The sequence below is a fragment of the Bombina bombina genome, chromosome 3 (genome assembly GCF_027579735.1).
Source record: "Bombina bombina isolate aBomBom1 chromosome 3, aBomBom1.pri, whole genome shotgun sequence".
Classification (NCBI taxonomy): domain Eukaryota; kingdom Metazoa; phylum Chordata; class Amphibia; order Anura; family Bombinatoridae; genus Bombina; species Bombina bombina.
The window spans coordinates 1,011,591,365-1,011,603,655 of NC_069501.1; positions in this window are offsets into that span (position 1 = coordinate 1,011,591,365).

Consider the following 12,291-nt stretch of genomic DNA (forward strand, 5'->3'; position numbering starts at 1 on the left):
GCACAAACAAGTAGTATCCCTAGGTGCCTCAACAATTTGCAGACAACAAACTTAAAAAACTGACTTAATCCCTTGCACTCTACTTGATCGACACTCCTTTTAGGTAACGGCATACTGGGACTCAAATCCAGTCCAGTGCTGAGTTCCAGGAGCCCGGATAGGCCACAGAGGCTTTGCCGGTCCTCCAGCATTAAACTCATCTCTATGGCAAAATATGTATTATCATTCACAATGTAGATTATTTAAAGTACTGGAGATATCTTAAAAGGGATTTAATAGTTGCTTGCAATTACTTCAAACATAAATAAATATTACAAAATATATGTTTATGTTTAAAATAATATCAAGCCCATTTTGATATATTTCATGCAACCATTTCACCGCCAAATGAGATCAAATAAAAAAAAATCGTTAACTTTTTCACAATTTTAGGTTTCTCACTGAAATTATTTACAGCTTGAGCAATCATGGCACGAATGGTTGAAAATGCTTCTCTGGGATCCCCTTTTTTCATAAATAGCAGACATTCATGGTTTTGGCATTGCTTTTTGGTAATTAGAAGGCCGCTAAATGCCACTGCGCACCACACTTGTATTATGCCCAGCAGTGAAGGGGTTAATTGGGTAGCTTGTAGGGTTAATTTTAGCTTTAGTGTATAGGTTACCCTCCCACCGGACACATCCCACCCCTTGATTCTCCCTATTCCCTCTCAATCAACTCTCTTCCCTCCCCCACCCCACAATGGTCACCCCCATATTAAGTTTTGGCAGAAAGTCTGGCAGTGCTAAAATAAAAGGCTTTTTTTTTATATATATATTTTTTTTAAATATATTTTCTGCAGTGTAGGATCCCCCCTTACCCCCAACCTCCCTGATCCCCCCACAAACAGCTCTCTAACCATCCCCCTCTACCTATTAGCCGCCATCTTAGGTACTGGCAGCTGTCTGCCAGTACCCAGTTTGAATAATTTTTATTTATTTCAACCAATTTTTTTTTTCTGTAGTGTAGCTGCCCCCCCTCATTACCATACCCCCTGCCACTCCCAAATCCCTTTTCCTCAAGGGATCCCACATAGAATGCCCCTCATTGCCTCTCCTCCCTCCTTCCCACTCACTGACACAGTTTTTTCCCCCACTTGCTTGTAGAGTGGGGTAGTGGCCCCATCCACTCCCACCCTCCTCCCGCCCTTCCAGCAATGGGCCACCCACCCGCCTTTGTGGGGCATGCAGAAATAGCGCAATCTCGTACAGGGTATGACACTGGTCCATAAGGGCATAATGACCAGCGTCGTACAGGGTACAGCGCTGGTCATTAAGGAGTTAATGTTGCTTGTTGTGTTTATTATTTCTAATTAAAGACAGTATAATTAATGTTAAAGTTCCACATAACTGCATGCCTGTTATGTAAAAATATAATTTAATGATACTGACTACTATAGCATAAATATATATTAACATATAAATCTATGTTATCACTAATAAGCACAACAAGCTAACATAAATAAATTTTAATGTCTATGAAATACTTAAACCATTATGTGATATACATGCATAACTGTTTAAATATTGAATATCAATGCAAGGCCAGACTATATTATATCTACAATCTTTGAAATAAAATGCATGGCCATGTATAATTCATATTACTTTAAGTATTGGATATATAGATTCAAATGTAGATATTCTTGCTTTATAAATTTATTTTTGTTAATAAAAATACATTTTTAAAATAGATATTTATGTTATAAAAGTCAGTTGCATTATAATTATAGTATCAGATAACTGCATGCCTGTTATGCAATAAAACAATTGTAACACTAATGCCTTTTGTAACATGAATATAAATCTTAAGATATATATTTATATTTAAATAACTAACTAACAATAATCACCTAATCAACTCCCATACAGGTATGGGGGTGGTGGTTAGGAGATTAAGGCCTACAAAATATTAACAATAATAACCTAATCAACCCCCATACAGGTATGGAGGTGGAGAAGAAGTAGCATCTCCCTCTGCTGCCATGAAAATGGGCCTCGGCACCTGGATCTTGGATGAAGAGGGCCCAACGTCAGATCAAGAGGAGCCAGAGTCCCCATCAACTGTGAGTTGATAAAGTAACACTTTCTTAAGAATACAATGTGTTATTTTAAATTTTATGTTCTAGGCTAGGTTTTATATAGTTAGATTTTGTTATTTTGGGGGTGGGGGTTACTTAATTCTAGTATGTGGCAGCATAGAGGTTAATAGTTAGTTGATTGCAGTAGGTATATGGCGGCATAGGGGTTTATAGTTAGTGACATAGGGGTTGATAGTTAGTTAATTGAGGTTGGTATATGGTGGCATAATAGTTTATAGTTATTGACATAGGAGTTAATAGTTAGCTGATTGCTGTGGGTAAGTGGCGGCATATGGGTTTATAGTTAGTTGATTGGGTGGGTATATGGCAGCATAGGGGTTTACAGTTAGTGAAATAGAGGTTAATAGTTAGTTGGTTGCGGTGGGTATGTGGTGGTATAGGGGTTAATAGTTAGCTGATTGCAGTGGGTATGTGACAGCATAGTGGTTAATAGTTGATTGTGGTGGGTAAATGTCGGCATAGGGGTTTATAGTTAGCCAAATAGGAGTTAATAGTTGATTGCAGTGGGTATGTGGCAGCAGAGGGGTTAATAGTTAATTAATTGGGGTAGATATGTGGCAGCATATGGGTTAATAGTTAGTTGCAGTTTGTATGTGGTGGTTTACAGGTTAATAGATAGTGACTTGTGGTGGGTATGTGGTGGTTTAGAGGTTAATAGTTAGTGACTTGTGGTGGGTATGTGGTGGTTTAGATGTTTATTCGTTCAGTGTTTGTTTGTGATCATGGGGTACTTTGGTTTAGGGGTATTAGGATTAGCAGTTAGGCATATGGCAGTTATATTCTAGGGATCCTTTCCTATATATCGCCAATATGATCGGTGATGCTGGGTGTTGTCTAAGCCAATATCGCTGACCAATGCTGTGTATAATAAACGCCTCTCATTGATGATGCTATGTTGGAAAATTGGAATATTCCGACAAGCTTGCTCGACATAGCAATGGATCCCTTAGAATATTTTTCCGCCTCATAGTACTTTCAATCATCAGGGCCATAGTCTCAAAACCAGGCCAAATGTACGCCTAGATTACGAGTCTTGCGTTAGGGTTAAAAAGCAGCGTTGAGAGGTCCCAACGCTGCTTTTTAACGCCCGCTGGTATTACGAGTCTGGCAAGTACAGCTGTACCGCTCACTTTTTTTTTGCGACTCGAGCATACCGCAAATCCACTTACATCAATTGCGTATCCTATCTTTTTAATGGGATTTGCCTAACGCCGGTATTAAGAGTCTTGGAATACCTGTCAGAATTAATGTAGAAAAAATCCTATTGGCTGATGCAATAGGATTTTTTCTACCTTAATTCCGATTGGCTGATAGAATTCTATCAGCCAATCGGAATTGAAGGGACGCCATCTTGGATGGGGGATATTGTCTTTTTTTTTAACAGGTAAAAGAGCTGATTACTTTGGGGCAATTTGTAATTTAGTATAGGGTAAGTTTTTTATTTTGGGGGGCTTTTTTATTTTATTAGGGGGATTAGATTAGGTGTAATTAGTTTAAAAACATTGTAATTATTTTATTATTTTCTGTAATTTAGTGTTTGTTTTTTTCGTACTTTAGTTTATTTAATTTAATTGTAATTAATTGTAGTTAGTTTAGGTAATTAATTTAATTATAGTGTAGTGTAAGGTGTAATTGTAACTTAGGGTAGGGTTTATTTTACAGGTAAATTTGTATTTAACTTAATAATAACTATTTAATAACTATTGTACCTAGTTAAAATAAATACAAACTTGCCTATAAAATAAAAATAAACACTAAGGCCTAGATTTGGAGTTTTGTCGGTAACGACCCGAAAAACTAACGCCGGCTTTTTTCTGGCCGCACCATAAAAATAACTCTGGTATCGAGAGTCCACATAAAGGCTGCGTTAGGCTCCAAAAAAGGAGCGTAGAGCATTTTTAACGCAGCTTCAACTCTCGATACCAGAGTTGCTTACGGACACGGCCAGCCTCAAAAACGTGCTCGTGCACGATTCCCCCATAGGAAACAATGGGGCTGTTTGAGCTGAAAAAAACCCAAACACCTGCAAAAAAGCCGCGTTCAGCTCCTAACGCAGCCCCATTGTTTGCTATGCGGTAACCCTTCCTACGTCTGCACTTAACACTCTAACATGTACCCCGAGTCTAAACACCCCTAACCTTACACTTATTAACCCCTATTCTGCTGCCCCCGCTATCGCTGACAACTGTATATTATTATTAACCCCTAATCTGCCGCTCCGTAAACCGCCGCTACTTACATTATCCTTATGTACCCCTAATCTGCTGCCCCTAACATCGCCGACCCCTATATTATATTTATTAACCCCTAATCTGCCCCCCACAACGTCGCCTCCACCTGCCTACACTTATTAACCCCTAATCTGCCGACCGGACCTGAGCGCTACTATAATAAAGTTATTAACCCCTAATCCGCCTCACTAACCCTATCATAAATAGTATTAACCCCTAATCTGCCCTCCCTAACATCGCCGACACCAAACTTCAATTATTAACCCCTAATCTGCCGACCGAATCTCGCCGCTATTCTAATAAATGTATTAACCCCTAAAGCTAAGTCTAACCCTAATACTAACACCCCCCTAAGTTAAATATAATTTAAATCTAACGAAATTAATTAACTCTTATTAAATAAATTATTCCTATTTAAAGATAAATACTTACCTATAAAATAAACCCTAATATAGCTACAATATAAATTATAATTATATTATAGCTATTTTAGGATTTATATTTATTTTACAGGTAACTTTGTATTTATTTTAACCAGGTACAATAGCTATTAAATAGTTAAGAACTATTTAATAGCTAAAATAGTTAAAATAATTACAAATTTACCTGTAAAAGAAATCCTAACCTAAGTTACAAATAAACCTAACACTAGACTATCAATAAATTAATTAAATAAAATACCTACAATTACCTACAATTAACCTAACACTACACTATCAATAAATTAATTAAATACAATTGCTACAAATAAATACAATTAAATAAACTAGCTAAAGTACAAGAAATAAAAAAGAACTAAGTTACAAAAAATTAAAAAATATTTACAAACATAAGAAAAATATTACAACAATTTTAAACTAATTACACCTACTCTAAGCCCCCTAATAAAATAACAAAGCCCCCCAAAATAAAAAAATGCCCTACCCTATTCTAAATTACTAAAGTTCAAAGCTCTTTTACCTTACCAGCCCTGAACAGGGCCCTTTGCGGGGCATGCCCCAAGAAATTCAGCTCTTTTGCCTGTAAAAAAAAACATACAATACCCCCCCCCCAACATTACAACCCACCACCAACATACCCCTAATCTAACCCAAACCCCCCTTAAATAAACCTAACACTAAGCCCCTGAAGATCATCCTACCTTGTCTTCACCATACCAGGTTCACCGATCGGTCCAGAAGAGCTCCTCCGATGTCCTGATCCAAGCCCAAGCGGGGGGCTGAAGAGGTCCATGATCCGGCTGAAGTCTTCATCCAAGCGGGCCAGAAGAGGTCTTCCATCCGATTGAAGTCTTCATCCAAGCAGCATCCATCCGGAGCGAAGCGGCAGCATCCTGAAGACCTCCACCGCGGAACATCCATCCTGGCCGACGACTGAACGACGAATGACGGTTCCTTTAAATGACGTCATCCAAGATGGCGTCCCTCGAATTCCGATTGGCTGATAGGATTCTATCAGCCAATCGGAATTAAGGTAGGAATATTCTGATTGGCTGATGGAATCAGCCAATCAGAATCAAGTTCAATCCGATTGGCTGATTCCATCAGCCAATCAGAATATTCCTACCTTAATTCCGATTGGCTGATAGAATCCTATCAGCCAATCGGAATTCGAGGGACGCCATCTTGGATGACATCATTTAAAGGAACCATCGGTGAACCTGGTATGGTGAAGACAAGGTAGGATGATCTTCAGGGGCTTAGTGTTAGGTTTATTTAAGGGGGGTTTGGGTTAGATTAGGGGTATGTGGGTGGTGGGTTGTAATGTTGGGGGGGGTATTGTATGTTTTTTTTTACAGGCAAAAGAGCTGAATTTCTTGGGGCATGCCCCGCAAAGGGCCCTGTTCAGGGCTTGTAAGGTAAAAGAGCTTTGAACTTTAGTAATTTAGAATAGGGTAGGACATTTTTCTATTTTGGGGGGCTTTGTTATTTTATTAGGGGGCTTAGAGTAGGTGTAATTAGTTTAAAATTGTTGTAATATTTTTCTTATGTTTGTAAATATTTTTTTATTTTTTGTAACTTAGTTCTTTTTTATTTTTTGTACTTTAGCTAGTTTATTTAATTGTATTTATTTGTAGCAATTGTATTTAATTAATTTATTGATAGTGTAGTGTTAGGTTAATTGTAGGTAATTGTAGGTAGTTTATTTAATTAATTTATTGATAGTCTAGTGTTAGGTTTATTTGTAACTTAGGTTAGGATTTCTTTTACAGGTAAATTTGTAATTATTTTAACTATTTTAGCTATTAAATAGTTCTTAACTATTTAATAGCTATTGTACCTGGTTAAAATAAATACAAAGTTACCTGTAAAATAAATATAAATCCTAAAATAGCTATAATATAATTATAATTTATATTGTAGCTATATTAGGGTTTATTTTACAGGTAAGTATTTAGCTTTAAATAGGAATAATTTATTTAATAAGAGTTAATTAATTTCGTTAGATTTAAATTATATTTAACTTAGGGGGGTGTTAGTATTAGGGTTAGACTTAGCTTTAGGGGTTAATACATTTATTAGAATAGCGGCGAGATTCGGTCGGCAGATTAGGGGTTAATAATTGAAGTTAGGTGTCAGCAATGTTAGGGAGGGCAGATTAGGGGTTAATACTATTTATGATAGGGTTAGTGAGGCGGATTAGGGGTTAATAACTTTATTATAGTAGCGCTCAGGTCCGGTCGGCAGATTAGGGGTTAATAAGTGTAGGCAGGTGGAGGCGACGTTGTGGGGGGCAGATTAGGGGTTAATAAATATAATATAGGGGTCGGCGGTGTTAGGGGCAGCAGATTAGGGGTACATAAGGATAACGTAGGTGGCGGCGCTTTGCGGTCGGCAGATTAGGGGTTAATAAGTGTAGGCAGGTGGAGGCGACGTTGAGGGGGGCAGATTAGGGGTTAATAAATATAATACAGGGGTCGGCGGTGTTAGGGGCAGCAGATTAGGGGTACATAAGGATAACGTAGGTAGCGGTCGGCAGATTAGGGGTTAAAAATTTTTTTTCGAGTGTAGGCGATGTGGGGGGACCTCGGTTTAGGGGTACATAGGTAGTTTATGGGTGTTAGTGTACTTTAGAGTACAGTAGTTAAGAGCTTTATAAACCGGCGTTAGCCCAGAAAGCTCTTAACTACTGACTTTTTTCCTGCTTTTTTTAGAAACGACTCTAAATACCGGAGTTAGAAAGATCCCATTGAAAAGATAGGATACGCAATTTACGTAAGGGGATCTGCGGTATGGAAAAGTCGCGGCTGGAAAGTGAGCGTTAGACCCTATTTTGAGTGACTCCAAATACCGGCGGTAGCCTAAAACCAGCGTTAGGAGCCTCTAACGCTGGTTTTCACGGCTAACGCCAAACTCTAAATCTAGGCCTATGCTAGCTACAATGTAACTATTAGTTATATTGTAGCTATCTTATGGTTTATTTTATAGGTAAGTATTTAGTGTTAAATAGGAATAATTTAGTTAATAATAGTAATTTTATTTAGATGTATTTAAATTATATTTAAGTTATGGGGTGTTAGGGTTAGGGTTAGACTTAGATTTAGGGGTTAATAACTTTATTATAGTGGCGGCGATGTTGGTGGCGGCAGATTAGGGGTTAATGAGTGTAGTTAGGTGGCAGCGACATTGAGGGTGGCAGATTAGGGGTTAATAAATAAAAAGTAGGTGACGGCGATGTTGGGGGCAGCAGATTAGGGGTTCATAAGTATACTGTAGGTGGCGGCGGTTTACAGAGTGGCAGAATAGGGGTTAAAAATATAATGTAGGTGTCGGCGATGTCGGGGGCAGCAGATTAGGGGTTAATGAGTGTAATATTAGGGGTGTTTAGACTCGGGGTTTAGACATAAAAGTATTTTATGTTGACATAAAAGTATTTTCCCATAGGAATCAATGGGGCTGCGTTAGGAGCTGGACGCTGCTTTTTTGCAGGTGTAAGGTTTTTTTTCAGCCGGTTGTGCCACATTGATTCCTATGGGGAAATCGTGCACTAGCACGTTTAGCCAGCTCACCGCTACCGTAAGCAGTGCTGGTATTGAGATGAGATGTGGAGCTAAATTCTGTTCTACGCTCGCCTTTACCGACATAAACTCGTAATCTAGCTGTTAGTGTTCATATTTTATTTTGCATTTGTCATACACAAGCTGCACTTTCACTGCTTTTATCATCATTTTTACATGCTTTACAACTATAAAAAACTCATATTTGTGTTCAGCTATGCCCCACAGTTTTTATGGGGTTTCGTTACATGCTCAAATATGGGGCATGCCAATTTCAGTTTTATACATGGAAATTTAACTGATTGGTTTGCTAGACCTACGTTGTCTTTGAGACATTATGGTAGCCTAGGAATGAAAATTATCACAATGATGGCATACCATTTGTAAAAGTAGACAACCCAGGGTATTCTAAAAGGGAAATGTTCAATCTTTTTTGTATAGGCTTAATCACAAAACCTGGCAATTTTTTTTTTCTTTTTTGTGAGCTTTTCACACAAACACTGCACTTTCACTGTTTATATCATCATTCTTTATTTGTTTTACTGCTATAGAACACCCATATTTGTGTTCAGCGTTGTCCCACGAGCACAACAATACCCCTCATATACAGGTTTTATGCGGTTTTGGGAAGTTACAGGGCCAAATATGGAGCCTACACATTTCAGTATTCATACATGAAAATTTGACACATTGATTTTCTGGGCATACGCTGCCTTTGAGACAGTATGGGAGCCCAGAAATTAAAATTATCCCCCAGCCCGGGGTATTTCAAAAGGGATATGTCCATTTATTTATTTTTTCTTCTTCATATTTATTTAATTTTTGAGCAAACTTTAAAAATTACAAGATGTCAACCAACATACAGTAGATACAAAGGGGGATATTTATCAAGCCGTCAACCACAAATACGCTGGAATTCCGCAGCGTAATTGTGGCAAGCTTGATTCAACCTAGTTATCAAAGCCTACAGACCGGCAAAAGTTGAAATCTGTGACGTAACATACAATCCAACGGTCTCAATCTGACACAGATCGATGCTTATGTCATTACAGATGTTCCAAATACACATTCGGCACTATTTGACACTTTTTCAAAGTTATCAAATAGTTAACAGGTACGCTTGCGGCTTTTCCGGCCCAGCGTACCTGGTTTTCAATCCGCCACCCTGGAGGCCACAGATGCCATAGGAATCAATGGTAGTCTGAAAGCAGTGAAAGCTTATGTTCGATGCTGCCAGATATCCCATTGATTTATATGGTAGAAAACAAGTAACGTTAACACCTAACACCCTAACATAAGCCCCGAGTCTAATCACCCCTAATCTGCCACTCGACATCGAGGCCACCTACATATTATTGTTATTAACCCCTATTCCGCCGCTCCTGGACCCCGACGCCACCTAAATAAACTTATTAACCCCTAAACCTCTTGCCTCCCACATCACTACCATTGACTAAACCTATTAAACCCTAAACCGCCAACCCCCATATCGCCATAAACTAAACTAAATTAAGCAATTAACCCCTAACAACCCGCTAACTTTACATTAAAATTACAACATTCCTATCTTATAATAAATTAAAACTTACCTTTAGAATTAAAATAAACTATATTAAACTATTAATTAACCTACCCTAACTATTATACTAAAATTACATTAAACTAGCAATTAAATTAACTATATTACATATTACAAAACCCTAACCCTACTGAAATTATTTAAATCTACTATTACACATTACTAAATTACAAAAACAAACCAAACCTAAGTTACAAAAAAACCCCACAGTATCAAAAATAAAAATGAATTAAACCTAATCTAATAGCTCTATCAAAATAAAAAGCCCACAAAATCTTCATCCATCTGGCGAAGTCTTCATCCATGCAGCCTCTTCTATGATCATCCATGCGGACTCGGAGCGGGTCCAACCTGAAGACATCCGGCGCGGAACTCCTCTTCAATACGGTCGCCACCGTAAACTGGAACTTGAATGCAAGTGATGTCATCCAAGATGGCGTCCCTTGCATTCCTATTGGCTGAAAGGTTCTGATCAGCCAATAGGATTAGAGCTGCTAAAGTCCTATTGGCTGTTCCAATCAGCCAATAGGATAAGAGCTCAATCCTATTGGCTAATTGGAACAGCCAATAGGATGAGAGTTGCTCAAATCCTACTGGTTGATTTGAGTAGGGTTAGGGTTTTTTAATATGTAATATAGTTAATTTAATTGCTAGTTTAATGTAATTTTAGTATAATAGTTAGGGTAGGTTAATTAATAGTTTAATATAGTTTATTTTAATTCTAAAGGTAAGTTTTAATTTATTATAAGATAGGGATGTTGTAATTTTAATGTAAAGTTAGCGGGTTGTTAGGTTTAAGGGTTAATAGCTTAATTTAGTTTATGGTGATGTGGGGGGCTGGCGGTTTAGGGGTTAATAGGTTTAGTTAATGGTAGTGATGTGGGAGGCCAGATGTTTAGGGGTTAATACTTTTATTTGGGTGGCATCGGGGTCCGGGAGCGGCGGGATAGGGGTTAATAAGTTTTTTTAGTGGCGGCAGGGGCTGGGAGCGGCGGGATAGGGGTTAATAACTTAATTAAAGTTGCGGTGGGGTCCAGGAGAGGGCGGATAGGGGTTAATAACTTTATTACAGTTGCGGCGGGGTCCAGGAGCCGCGGGATAGGGGTTAAACATTTTAATATTGTGGCGGCGTTTAGTGACAGGGTATTAATAAAGTTGGTAAAAAGCTGAATAGCAGCGAGATCGATGACTGTTAGTTTTTATAAATATGGAGAGCGTTTTCAGGTCTGCGGCCGCGATGTTAGGCGAGCGTATTGGTGCTGGCGAATGCAGCATAGTTTAGGCTTTGATAAATATCCCCCAATGTGATAATTAACGTGATGTACAGAAAGATGAGTTACAGCGTAGCTGAGTCTTGCATAAAATGAACAATTTGTATTATGTATATGACTGTAAGGATAGCTGTAAACAGAAATGTAAGTTTAAAGGTGGTGCAAAGTATGCAATGTATGATCTCATTACTTGAGTATACATGAAATAGTTAAAAAAAACTGGCAGTAAAAACAATGAGGAGGTTATGCAAGAGTAGGATGTGATGTTATGACAATTCTGTATGATTTAGGAGCCCAGAAAGTCTAAAATTCTATTTGTGCTTGTAATGTTTATCAATAAAACGTAATGTCTTGAAACATAGTTAATCGTTTTTTCTAAGGTACGTGTACTCTTCAAGAACCATCAATTCATGCATTCTCTCTTTCCATTCAGCTAAACTGGGGACTGTCGACTTCACCAATTTTTTTGAAGAGATAATTTACAACCATGTTTAGGCTTATCATTAGTACAATTAGTACAATTAAAGGTGTGAGTGAAAATGATTCTCCATAAAAAAATAAAAAATTCAAATAATTCACATATAATAATGAAAAGGGGTCACAACTACCATAAATGGATCATAATACCTATGTCTCCGCAATCCCACGGGGTTAGATTTAGGGAATATAAATTTAAGACGTGTAGATTTAAGTACCATCATGAAAGTACTTTGTAATTAATTTATAATATACTGTGATGTAGAGGATTTACGGGTGTTATAAAATAGCCTTAACCATTTTTGGGATGTTACAACAAATCCTATTTATGGTATAGTTACGTAGAAATTTACATAGTCAATCAAGTAATACCCTGATGGACAAGGCTAGTGTGCCTCTAGGGATGCCATCCTGCTAACACAGGCGTTCAAAAGGAGTTAAATCTCTCAGAAAATCTATCTTATATAGGGACATTTGCAATAGATGGTGTAATTGTGCAAATTCCAACCAAAAAGTGAAAAATCCTCCTGCTACATTTTGTAAATCCAGTCTAAGTTTTCCCTGGTATAGAAATTCTTTGATAGGGGTGGAAAACC